Genomic DNA, 14,265 nt, shown 5'->3' with positions numbered 1-14,265 from the left:
TCTACTACAAGGATACCTCCCCTGATGAAGAGAATCCTTTGCCGGGTTATCGTGCTCACCGGCTTACCAACACACATCCCTTTCCGCAAAGGTTGACTGCAAAGGAACGGGCCAAATATGCACTACAACTCGCCAAGCTCAGAGCCTTTATCACTAATGGTTTAACAGGAATTGACTTTGTTCGTTGCTGGATATCTTGGAGTATTTTGCCTTTAAGCCGTCGCCCCGGTTTAATGTGCGAGTACACAGGGGACTCAAAAGATCCTCAAAGGCACACTGACATTCAGTTAACTGACGCTGAAATCACTGAAGTTGTTAAAAAGATAATGGATGAATCGGTGGCTGTCTGCAGCAAAATAGGGCTAAGTCCCTTCTGTGTGTTGAATAAACCGCCAGTTGTAAGAATTGCCTAACTCCCGTTTGTACCTGATATTCTTAACCTTTTCTTATAACCTTTGTCAATCTTTTAATAGGGTGACGACCCATTTTGGAAGAAGAAACCTCAGGATAAACCGGCCTAGACCCCTCGACGCAAAACAAAGGTCGTCAAAAACCTGCCAAGAAGAAAGTGGCTGAATCCACCGGGCTGAACCTCGACGAGGATCTTGATAATCCGGACTCAAAGGTAGAACTTGATTCTCTTGGTTCGTTTTTCATACACCTCATTGACAATGACCCTTATCACGATGACGGTGAAGCTAGCCGGGCTGAAGATGTAGAGGTAATTATTCTTTCCTCCGGTTCAGATCCTCAGCCAACACAGGAAACCCATCAAGCAAACCGGAAAGTAAAATTTTCACACCCTCTAGTTTATCTAGATCCCAACTTTCTTTTGAAGAAACAACAGCATGAAGCTCGCCGCACAACCCGGCACAATGGCCATGTAGTTACTTCAGCCAGTTTACCTAACACCCCAACCCAAAAACGTCGGTCAGAGGTCTCATATATTTCTGATACTCCTTATCCCAAGGCGGGTTATGTCAGGCAACCTCTTAATCCGTCTAATTCAAACTATCAAGGAACACCTCGTTCATCATCTGGCGAGTGAACGACCACACAACCCCCTCCTCTCAAGACTGTTCCTGGGTGAGCACTTTAAACTTAACTCTTAACGCGTTATACTTGTTTGTTATACAAATTTATGTCTTTTCCTTTCAGAGCCAAGGCCAGGCCCAGCAAAAAGGCTAAATTGAATAAACCGGCTGATGATAACCCGGCTACTAAACCGGAACAAATCCCAGAACAATTTGATCTGAATGCTGACGCTATACATGATGATCCACCACCAGAACATCATGAAACCTTTGCTGAACCAATGGAAGAGGATCCCACCGGCCATGCTACTGACCTGCCAAGCCTGGCCAAAGCTGGAGATAAACCGCCAAGTCCAGTCGAAGCGACTGATGACCAATCGGACGATGTCATTTTCACTGGCGTAGGCCACACCACCCCTGGCAATCATATCGCTTTATCAAAGTATAGTGCCAATTTATCCAGCTATGCCAACCTCAACACCCAAGAGATTCATTCTGGCTTCTTAAACCGCCTGTATACAAGCTGCGACTATGAGGCCGGTTTAGTGGGCCTGATGAAGGAGTGATATGAGATAAACACTGTTTACTCTTCATAATTGTTTCTCTCGTGTCCAATTTCTAATATCAACTCCAGCAGCCCCCAAGGGCCGGTTTATGATATGATCGTGAACCGGGACTTCGTAATACTTCAACTTTGCCTGCATAGGCCCCAAGGGCCGGTTTATCGTTTCAGGATGAACCAGGACTTTAAAGTATGAATCTTGCATTTTTTGCTTGTGTAGCCCCCAGGGATCGGTTTATACCTTTAGGATGAATCCGTACCTTTCTATCATGAAGCTTCCAAAACTCTTGATAACCATCTTTGTAAGCCGATTGATGAAGAAAAATCCATAACTTTAACTTGAGAAAATATACATTAGCCCCACGTGCCAAGTGCATAACTTGTTATGTGCTTGGGACTTAAAATGTCAGTTGATAAAAGCCATATGCATTAGCCCCCAAGTGCCAAGTGTATAACCTATTATGTGCTTGGGACTTCAAATATGCACTACTAACTCATTAAATGTCTCTTGCAGGCTGATATGAGCCAAAAAGAATCTCAAATCGCCGACCTTCAGGAAAATATTAAGTCCCAGCAAGCAGAAACTTCCAAGGCTAAAGAAGAGCTGGCTGGCGCTTTAACAACCATGGAACAACTGAAAGAAGGCTTTAAAGGCGAACGGGCAGGATGGGATGCTGAAAAAGCAGCTCTGCTAAAACGGGCGGAGGACGCTGAAACAACCCTTAATCTGGTAGCAGAAGAACTGGCTGGCTTGAAGCAGCAAATCAACGCCATGCCCACTGTTGTGTTTGGTAAGTACCCTTATGATAAGCTTCAACATGTATTATCCCATAAACTGCCAGTTTATCAATATGTTCAATGATGCAGGATCTCGCATTACCCATCTGGGCTCTTATATGCAGAAGAAGTTGAAGGCTGCCTATACTCTTATAGAGCAGTTATATACCGGCGCACAACGGATCATTTTTCCAGCCGCTCATAACAAACCGCCCCCAACCTTGATCAAGGAAACATTAGAAAAGTTGTCAATGCTGCCTGCCTGGTTGGACGAGTTAAAAAGATGAGTTGCAAGGGCAGGTGCTCTAACTGCGCTAATCCGGGCTAAAGCCTGGATACCAGATCTTGACTCGGCTGATATAGGAAGAGGCTATCTGAGCGTAAAGGAAGACGGGTCAGAGTTTGATAATGATAATCTTCGAGCTTTCACGAAGTAAATGCGGCCATTAGCGAGCAAACTGGCTGAAGAAACAGATCTTTCTCACTATCAGGCGGTTTATGATGCTGACAACAATCGACTTGCTGCGCCAACTCATGATGTGGAAAATCTTATCCCGCCAATACATAAGCATACCTATGCCCCTGATGTTGACCCCTCCACCCTTATAAGCGACGAATATGTATTCAAGGCCCTAACTGGAATCGACTGGACAACCATTGACTTCCAGCCGCTGGGTGGAGAGGAGGAGGATGAACCGGCGCAGGATGATCCGCAACCGTCAAGTCAGCCCGATGAAGAATCATGATCCAGAGGCCGGTTTACCCTTCTGCATACTACAATCCTTGCTGAAAAGACAATTATCCTTTTGGGCATCAAAACGCCTTGTAATAGGCTAGTTTAAACACTTGGTCTGCTATGCCATCGTGCATATTCACTTTGCATGATACTGTTAACCCGCCATGATTTATGTTATGTCTGCTTATGATCCTTAGCAGCTTTATTTGACCTGTTTCTGGATATAACAAGTTGAAAGTGTCCTGGCGGTTTATCGCCGGACGAGTCATAATGCCCAACATATAATCCAGGTTTATAACCAGGCTGTATTGAAGGACAATCAAATATGAAATATATCATACGTGTGACATTGAATCACATCGTTGCCTCACCAACTTTTTGTTGTAAGGGTGATAACCCAAATCTTGAGTACTGATAACTCCTCCATGTTTTGCCGGTTTATAGTAAAGCCGTACTGAGTTGTAATAAACACCGGATTATTCGTATATCATACTGGCGACTTGCAGTCGAAGCCAGACCGGGTCAATCAACACCGGATTATAATTGAATATATACTGACGACTTATAATCGACAGCAAAAACGGGTCAATAAACACCGGATTAGTATAAAACGCCTCAAAAGAAACATCAGAAAGATTTCAGAAGAAAATATACAAAAACTGCGAGGCTTTTCATGGGCTGCCAGGCCATTGAGTTAAACCATTTTACAAAGCCTTATAAGATGGACCTCACATCAACCAATCTTCATTTTAACTATGACAAGTCCAGGGTCTTTATAAGATAGACTTGTCAAACGTTCGACGGGTCTACTAGGATTACCTGGGCGGAGTGGCTTACTTAAAAAGGCAGGATAACCCGGGGTTTTAGGTGAATACACCTGGCTTCCAAGCCTGGCTTTTATAGCCTATTACAAGGTTATGGACTCTTTGTTCTTGTAGAAGCAAAGAGCCCCCTAGTAATATTTTGAGCTGTGCTCAATGGGTGCCTATGTTTGAGTTGTGCTTTGCAACAGACTCTCTTTGGCTCCTTTTGACCTTGGGTGGCAAGCCCCCAAGTTTTTTATGTGTGGCTTATGAGCCGGGTCAATGGGTAATTAGAACTCCGCTTTATAAACAGAAGCCCCCATGTAACCAAAAACCTTTTAAGGACTAATGGCAGAGGCCCCGCTTTGGCAGGGATGCGGTTTATTATATTGATCATCGTAATATATACATTGTCAATAATATGTACATAAGAGGAGCCTGTGGCTCAGGTGTAGTAAGGCCGAAGATGAGCTATATTCCACGGCCGGTGGGTCTCCTCCTCCAATTTACGTGAGTCTTTTTACTCTCGAACATCGATAAGGTAGTATGACCCGTTGTGCAGATTCTTGCTGACCACAAAAGGCTGGATGAGCCGGAGCACCAGATCCCCCTCTTGAAACGTTCTGGTTTTAACCCGACGACTGAGATAACGATGCGGATCCTACTAGTAAATCGCCGAATGCGCCGCTGCAATATCACGCTCCTCATCTAATAGGTCAAGTGCTTCCTGACATGCCTTCTCATTGTCAGCTTCAACATAATCCGCCACACGGGGTGAGTCATGACAGATGTCACTAGGGAGAACCGCCTCTGCTCCGTAAACCATGAAGAACGGTGCATAACCCATAGATCTGTTGGGTGTGGTATTAATGCTCCATAACACAGAAGGTAACATCTCCACCCAACAACCCGGCGTCCGCTGTAAAGGAACCATAAGCCGGGGCCTGATGCCTCGCAGGATTTCTTGATTGGCTCTCTCTGCCTGACCATTAGATTGGGGGTGAGCCACTGATGACACGTCAAGCCGGATGTGCTCACGTTGACAAAATTCTTCCATAGCACCCTTGGACAGATTAGTACCACTATTAGTTATGATGATGTGTGGAAAACCAAACCGGAAAATCACCTTCTTGATGAATTGAACCGCCGTGGCTGCATCACACTTACTGACTGGCTCTGCCTCCACCCACTTAGTGAACTTATCAACCGCCACCAAAAGGTGGGTCTTCTTATCCTTGGACCTCTTAAAGGGCCCAACCATATCTAGCCCCCAAGTTGCAAACAGCCAAGTGATTGGAATCATCCTCAAATCCTAAGCCGGAACATGAGCTCGACGTGAAAACTTCTGACAACCATCACACCTTTTTACCAAATCCTCAGCATCAGCATGAGCCGTTAGCCTATAGAAGCCGTGACGAAAGGCCTTAGCTACTAGGGACTTTGAACTGGCGTGGTGACCACAGTCTTCGTCGTGGATCTCAAGCAAAATCTCACAGTCTTCTTCAGGAGATACACAACACTAAAATGCCCCTGTTACACTGCAATGATGCAATTCACCGTTGACAATGGTCGTTGACTTGGATTCCAATGGTCGTTGATTTGGATTCGCAGCCGGATTATCTGCCTGGCCAAAGTTTCATCCTCTGGTAACTCGCCCTGGTTCATATACGCCAAATATGGGACTGTCCAAACTGGGATAACGTGAAGAGCCGCCACCAACTGAGCCTCCGGGTCGGGAACAGCCATATCCTCCTCTATAGGTAGCTTGACCGACGGGTTATGCAAAACATCTAGGAAAACATTGGGTGGCACCGGTTTACGTTGAGAGCCCAAACGGCTTAAAGCGTCCGCCGCCTCGTTCTTTCATCGGTCCACATGGTCAACCTGATAACCCTTGAAATGACTAGCCACAATGTCCACTTCTCGTCGATACGCCGCCATGAGTGGATCCTTGGAGTCCCAAGTACCAGATACTTGCTGAGCCACCAGGTATGAGTCACCAAAGCACTTAACCCGGCTTAAATTCATCTCCTTAACCATTCGAAGACCATGGAGTAAGGCCTCATATTCAGCTGCATTGTTAGTGTAAGGGAACATTAAACGAAGAACATAACAAAACTTATCACCTCGTGGGAAGTTAACACGACTCCAGCCCCCGAGCCCTCCAATTGCCCGGACCCATCAAAATGAATAGTCCAATAAGTGTTATCTGGCTTTTCTTCCAGCGCCTGTAATTCTGTCCAGTCATTGATGAAATCCACAAGTGCCTGGGACTTGATTGTCGTGCGAGGCATATACTTTAACCCGTGAGGTCCAAGATCGATGGCCCATTTGGCAACCCAGCCAGTTGCTTCCCTGTTCTGGATTATATCTCCTAAAGGGGCAGAACTAACCACAGTGATGGAATGACCTTGAAAATATTGCTTAAGCTTCCGGCTTGCCATGAAAACTCCATACACCAGTTTCTGCCAATGTGGGTACCTCTATTTGGACTCAATAAGCACCTCACTGATATAATAAACCGGCCGTTGAACCGAATACTCCTTCCCAGCTTCCTTGCGCTCCACCACAATGGCCACACTAACAGCCCGAGCATTAGCAGCCACATATAACAACATCGGCTCTTTATCGACCGGAGCAGCAAGGATAGGTGGCTCAGCTAATTGCTTTTTCAAGTCCTCAAACGCCGCATTAGCAGCATCACTCCAGACAAAATTATCTGTCTTTTTCATCATCTGATATAGAGGGATAGCCTTCTCTCCTAATCGGCTGATAAACCGTCTCAATGCTGCAATACGACCCACCAGACATTGAACATCGTTAATACACGCCGGTTTAGCCAGAAACGTAATAGCTTTGATATTTTCCGGATTAGCTTCAATGCCCTGTTAGACACCAGAAAACCCAAGAGTTTGCCTGCCGGAACACCAAAAACACACTTGGCCGGATTAAGCATCATCTTATAGACCCGGAGATTATCAAAAGTTTCCTTCAAGTCAGCTATCAATGAATGCTCCTTTCTGGAGTTCACCACAATATCCGCATAAGCATGAACATTGCATCCAATCTGATTATGAAGACAATTCTGCACGCAGCGCTGGTAAGTCGCCTGGGTGCTTTTGAGCCCAAAAGGCATAGATACATAGCAGAAGGCTCCAAAGGGAGTTATAAAAGTTTTTTTCTCCTGGTCCTTAACTGCCATTTTGATCTGATGATAACCAGAATAAGCATCTAGAAAGCTCAAACGCTCACAACCCGCTGTAGCATCAATGATGTGATCAATACGAGGGAGATCAAAGGGATCAGCTAGACAAGCCTTGTTCAAATCTGTGTAGTCCACACACATCCGCCAAGTGTCGTTCTTCTTAAGCACTAGCACCGGGTTAGCTAACCACTCAGGGTGAAAAACCTCCACAATAAACCATGCTGCCAAGAGTCGGGCTACCTCCTCACCAATAGCCTTACACCTTTCTTCATTGAAGCGGTGGAGAAACTGCCTGACCGGATTAAACTTAGGATCGATATTAAGAGTGTGCTTAGCGAGTTCCCTCAGTACACCTGGCATGTCAGAAGGTTTCCATGCAAAGATGTCCCGGTTCTCACAGATGAACTCGACGAGCGCGCTTTCCTATTTCGGATCCAGATTAGCACCGATACTAAACTGCTTGGATGAATCGCTAGGAACAAAATCAACTAACTTGGTTTCCTCAGCCGATTTAAACTTCAATGCCGGATCATGCTCTGTAGTTGGTTTTTTTAAACAAGTCATATCCGCTGGATCAACATTGTCCTTATAAAATTTAAACTCCTCTGTTGCACAAACCAACTCAGCATAGGCCGCATCACCCTCTTCACATTCCAAAGCGATATTACGGCTGCCATGTACCGTGATGGTCCCCTTATGACCCGGCATCTTGAGCTGCAGATACACATAACAAGGCCTTGCCATGAACTTAGCATAAGCCGGGCGTCTAAACAGGGCATGATTAGGGCACTTGATTTTCACCACTTCAAAAGTCAATGTCTCTGATCTTGAGTCATGATCATATCCAAAAGCAACCTCTAGAGCTATCTTACCAACTGGGTATGCCGATTTACCAGGCACCACACCATGGAAAACAGTGTTCAATGGTTTAAGATTTTTTGTCTGTCAACCCCATGTGACGGAAGGTTTCATAATAAAGAATATTGATACTGCTCCCTCAATCCATGAGCACCTTGGTGAACTTATACCCCCCCAACCTGAGGTGCCACCACCAATGCCAGTTGACCCGGGTTATCAACCCGGGGTGGATGATCCTCTCGACTCCACAAAATGGGTTGTTCAGACCAGCGCAGATAACGGGGCACTGCTGGTTCAACGGAGTTTACTGCCCTTTTATGAAGCTTCTGATGGCGCTTGCATAAGCTAGTGGTGAAGACATGATACTGCCCACTATTCAACTGCTTCGGATTGCTTTGGTAATCCGATTGTTGCTGCTGCTGACTCCCCTGATGATTATAACCACCCAGGTTACCCTGACTGCCTTAATTGCCATGTCCGCTTTGGTTGCCTTGAAATCCCGAACCAGAACTGCCTCCACCATAACCCTACCCATGAGAACCACCTCCTGAACCGCCGGGCAGCCCATGATCGTATTGGAAAAGATCCAAGTTTTTGAACTCCCGCATAATAAAGCAATCCTTCCAAAGGTGCGTGGCTGGTCTCCCTCGCGTCCCATGCCTTGGGCAAGGCTAGTTTAACAGGCGCTCAAGATTGACACTTGATCCTCCACTCCGCGGGGGCGGTTTACCCTTACGATGCTGATTATTATTCTGCGTGTTGGTGTTAGCCACAAAATCCAAATTGTTATCTGCTTTGCACTTACCGTTGTTTCCATGACCCACCGGGTTATGCTAATGCCCCTTGTTACTGCCACTGTTCTTTCCCTTCCCCGGTTTTTCATCATCAGACTCGGCGTCCTTGGTACTACCAAAGTCGGCATACTTAACCAGAGTTGCCATAAGCGTTCCCATGTCATTGCAGTGACGCTTGAGCCGTCCCAATTTCAGCTTCAAAGGCATGAATGAACCGGCAATTGCCCTCCAACGTTAAGACTGATGTATCGGCATTAATGCGGTCCGGTGAATGCAAGATTTCCAAAACCCGGCACACCCAATGGGTTGTCGATTCACCTTCTTCTCGGACACAGGCGGCTAGGTCCACAATTGACATGGGCTGCTTGCACATGTCCTTGAAATTCTGGATGGGGCCTTTAACGCAGCCCATGGCCCAGTGGAGTTAGCTGGCAAACTTTTCAGCCAAGTGCGAGTTGTTCCTTCCAACATCATGGTGAAGTATTTAGTACAAGCCGCATCATCAACATCTGGCATCTCCATTGCCATCTCATAGCTTTCGATCCATGACTCGGGGGGTAAATTAGCAGTATAATTGGGCACCTTGCAGGGACCTTTGAAATCCTTGGGCTGCCGCACATTACGTAGAGCCGGGGTGAGACACGGCACCCCCAAAGAGCTGGAGGTAACTCCTGGCTCCACCGAAGTTGCTGGACGAACAGGAGTAAGTTGACGGGCCGCGTACTGCGCCGCTAAGTCGGCTTCTCGATGCGCTCTGCCCTGATCCACCAAATCCTAAGCATTAGTACCACCACCTACCGGATTATGCCCTCGAGGCGGGTTATGGTACCGCACACTGCTTGACATGGTCGGTTCATCAACGTGCCTGCTGTAACTCCGGCTTGGGCGGGGGTGGAATGAATCCTCTCGCGGCTGTATGAATATGCCCTGCTACTGAGTCAAAGCTGTCTGAAGGAGCTCCCTAGCCCATCGCATCTCAACCGCTACGAGGGACTCGCCTTCGACTGGGTGGGCTGCCAATCGGGAAGCGGCGGCGACTATGTGTAACACCCACGATGCGGCTATATCTCCCACGTGTCGGGGCACGACTTAGAGGCATAACCGCATAGTAGGCATGTCGCAAGAGGGGTAATCTTTACACATCCCATGTATTGAATAAGAAAGGGATAGAGGGTTGGCTTACAATCACCACTTCACACAATACATGAATATAGCATTACATCATCCAAAATACAATCAAGTTCCGACTACGGAACCAAAATAAAAGAAGACCACCCCTAATGCTAGATCCCCGATCGCCCCGACTCGGCTCCACTACTGATCAACTGGAAACGAAACAACACAACGAACACGATCTTCATCGAGCTCCTCCTTGAGCTCGGTCGCGTCACCTGCACGGTTATCATCGGCACCTACAACTGTTTGAAGTAATCTGTGAGTCACAGGGACTCAGCAATCTCACACCCTCGCGATCAAGACTATTTAAGCTTATGGGTAGGAAAAGGTAGTGAGGTGGAGCTGCAGCAAGCACTAGCATATATGGTGGCTAACTTACGCAAATGAGAGCGAGAAGAGAAGCAAAGCATGGCCGTGAACTAGAAGTGATCAAGAAGTGATCCTGAAACTACTTACGTTCAAACATAACTCCAAAACCGTGTTCACTTCCCGGACCCTACCGAGAAGAGACCATCATGGCTACACACGCGGTTGATGCATTTTAATTAAGTTTAGTGTCAAGTTCTCTACAACCGGACATTAACAAATTCCCATCTGCCCATAACTACAGGCACGGCTCTCGAAAGTTTATACCCTGCAGGGGTGTCCCAACTTAGCCAATCACAAGCTCTCATGGTCACCGGAGGATATTCCTTCTCCCAGGACGACCCGATCAGACTCGGAATCCCGGTTACAAGACATTTCGACAATGGTAAAACAAGACCAGCAAAGCCGCCCGATGTGCCAAAAAAATCCCGATAGGAGTCGCACGTATCTCGTTCTCAGGGCACACCGGATGAGCAAGACGTCGGGTTGGCATAGACCCTTGTTGCCCAGGGGGCGCCGGGCATCGCTCAGGTTGGACCAACACTTAGAGAAGCACTGGCCCGGGGGTTTAAAATAAAGATGACCCTTGAGTCTGCAGAACCCAAGGGAAAAAGGCTTAGGTGGCAAATGGTAAAACCAAGGTTGGGCCTTGCTGGAGGGGTTTTATTCAAGACGAACTGTCAAGGGGTTCCCATTATAACCCAACCGCGTAAGGAATGCAAAATCAAGGAACATAACACTGGTATGATGGAAACTAGGGCGGCAAGAGTGGAACAAAACACCAGGCATAAGGCCGAGCCTTCCACCCTTTACCAAGTATATAGATGCATTAAAGTAAACAAGATATAATAATGATATCCCAAACGATATCCACGTTCCAACATGGAACAGACTTCATCTTCACCTGCAACTAGCAACGCTATAAGAGGGGCTGAGCAAAGCGGTAACATAGCCAAACAACGGTTTGCTAGGAAAGATGGGTTAGAGGCTTGACATGGCAATATGGGAGGCATGATATAGCAACTGGTAGGTATCGTGGCATAGCAATAGAGCGAGCAACTAGCAAGCAAAGATAGAAGTGATTTCGAGGGTATGGTCATCTTGCCTGAGATCCCGCAGGGAAGAAGAACGAGTCCATGAAGAAGACAAACGGACGTAGTCGAACATATCCTCACAAACGCGACGTTATCAGAACTAACAAGAAGAAGCAACACCGGAAAGAAGCAAACAACATAGTAAACAACCATCACATAAACATGGCATGATGCACAACCAAGTATGATGCATGTCCAGTTTAATGAAGCATGGCATGGCAAAGTGCACAAACAACACTACAAGTTAAGTGGAGCTCAATATGCAACGAGTTGCATATTGACGGAACACCACATTCAAGTTATTTAGTTCGATCTCGTTTAGGTACTCAACAAAATTAAATGTTGGTTAACATGGCAAGAGGTGAAACATGAGTAAAATACACAGCTAGGCATATTAAATGAGGTCGGAAACATCAAACAACAATTCCGGTAAATCCTCGTATGCATTTGGCAATTTAATGCAAACAACAATTTTAAACATTTTAAATATTATTATCATGATGCGGATGACATGTTCAAGTTTATGCAATTGTTATGAAAATGTTGATATGAACATGATATGGAGCATTTGTCGCCATGTCGAAAGGAAAAGGGGCCAGAGGAACGAATCCGAAAATGTTGCCACAGCAACATAACGGTTCTGGTAGCTCATGGAGATACCGCTGCAAAGGAAGTGTGGCGGGAGCGTGCAAAAGATGGTGGGGTGATCCCGGTTACCGGGTTCCCACGGGTCGACGGCATGGCAAACGGGGACATGCATGAAACAAACGGGCACGGTGCAAACACGAAGTTCAACTCATACAACACATGCATTCGGTCCACGGGCGTCATTCCGGCGGTTATACCTTCGAAACGTTCATTTTCGGAGCTGAATGGGTTCTATAGTAGCGGAAGTAGTGGTTCGCGTTCGATCGGAGAGGTACTTGATGACTCCGACGTCTTCGGGGTGACGGTAGGGGTACACACGACGTCGTGGGAGTAGTGGTTCACGCCACGGTAGTCGAACTTGAGGAATCCGAACTCTTTAAGGGTCGCCAGTAGAGGTACTTGTCGCATCGCCGGGCGTATTTTTATACATTTCGGAGAGGAACTTGGCATATCCATGTACTTGGCGTTTTGCAATCCCATGTCAAGGGTCATCATGTAGTCATTCGGGCAACGTGGAGGAACTTGATGTTCGCGGGGTCCTGGTCTTGGCCATGGAGAGGGGCGCAGCCCACACAAGGAGGGGAGGCCGTGGTGGGTGCACTGGGCATGCGCGTGCAGCGGTCAACGGGGCTGGGTGCTGCTAGTCATCTCCTTCGCTAGGAGACGGAACGAAGGCGCAGCAGCAGGGCAAGCAGGGGGGATGGAGCTGGTCGTCGTCGTTCGGCGCAGCAGAAACAGGGTAGGCCAGTGACGGGGGCTTGGGGAGGTCGATCCGGTCGCCTCCAAGGCTTAGGCACGCCGGAGCTTTGAGCTGGAGGCAGCTGACGGCATCCACGGCCATGGCTGCTCCCGGAGCTTTGTCACAGGCGCGCGGACAAGGCAGGGCACGGGAGCTCGAGGTCGATGGCGTCGGGCGCTGGCCAACGCGCTCGTCAGGGATGCTTGCGGCAGGGAACTCCTGCCGGTTCGGTCGGCCGGCGACGAGGCTGACGAAGGAAGAGGGAGAGGGGAATGTGACGAGGGCGCGCTACTGCTCAGCGGCTTGGACTCCACCAACCGGAGGGACAGCAGGGAGCTCTTGCTCCCGCCGAAGACGGTGACGGGAGGAAAGGGAGAGAGGCGACGCGCGGATGGAGGCAGCGGGGGCGATGGAAGAGAGGGGCACGTGCGAGCTGGGGAGCTCCTCTCCCTGGCGATGCGGTGGAGGGTGTGTGAGGCGGCGGGAGGAGCAACGAGGAGGAGGGGATCGAGAGGAGAGGGTTCGAGATGGGTGACTTCGCCTGCATGAGGATGACGGCGTGAGGGAGAGAGCAAAGGGAGAGAGCTGGGGATCGGTCAGGCTAGGTTACGGGAGAAGTGGGCCTTTGGGGATGGATGGGCTGGCCAGTCTGATGCTGCAGAGAGGCTATGGATGGGCCTGTTCGGCGGGAGGAAGCCCAGGGAAGGACTGTCACTAGTGGGCTGCTGCTCTACTCGCTGCTGCTGCTAACTTTTCCCATATTCTCACACCGAAAATAGAAGGACAAGTTCAGGGACAAAGGAGAGGGGTATGAGAGATATAAGAATCTCCCCATGACCCTAGATTTATTCACATAATTATAAAAATGGTTTGGACATTTTAGAGGAAGAAAAATATTCCAAGTTTGAATTAGATTCCAAAATTGAGGCATTTTTTACCCCAACCAAACCAAGTTCAATTGAGATGAAATTTGACAGAGAGAGAGTAGGAATGATGTAATATTCACAGAAAATAAGTGAACATTTTACTAGGACAGGAAAATGCCACTTGCAATAAATGTTTGAGAAATGAAAGGAAAAAGCTAGTCATGGGGTGTTGCACTTGATGATGGTTTAGATGGAAGGGCAAGATGGAATAGCAAAGAATATGGGAGAAGGAGTTCTCAAAGATGACAAACACACAACAAAAATGCACACTACAAAGATGATCATGAGGCAAAAGCAACAATAATGACAAATGCAATAACATGACAAGAGGCACATCACATCATGAAGCATAGAACAAAGCAAGTGCAGTGACCATGACAACAAACACGGATGGCACAATGCAATATAAGAAAAGATGAACATGATGCAATGCAAGAGGTGACATTATGAAATGCAACACGCAAGCAAATGACATGGCAACGTCAGCGAATAACTGGAAGACACCTGGCGTGTCGGACTCGGGGCGTCACACTATGTTATCCAGGGG

Source organism: Triticum dicoccoides, chromosome 3A (genome assembly GCF_002162155.2).
Source record: "Triticum dicoccoides isolate Atlit2015 ecotype Zavitan chromosome 3A, WEW_v2.0, whole genome shotgun sequence".
Lineage (NCBI taxonomy): Eukaryota > Viridiplantae > Streptophyta > Magnoliopsida > Poales > Poaceae > Triticum > Triticum dicoccoides.
The sequence above is the reverse complement of the archived record's forward strand: the minus strand, read 5'-3'. Positions refer to the sequence as shown.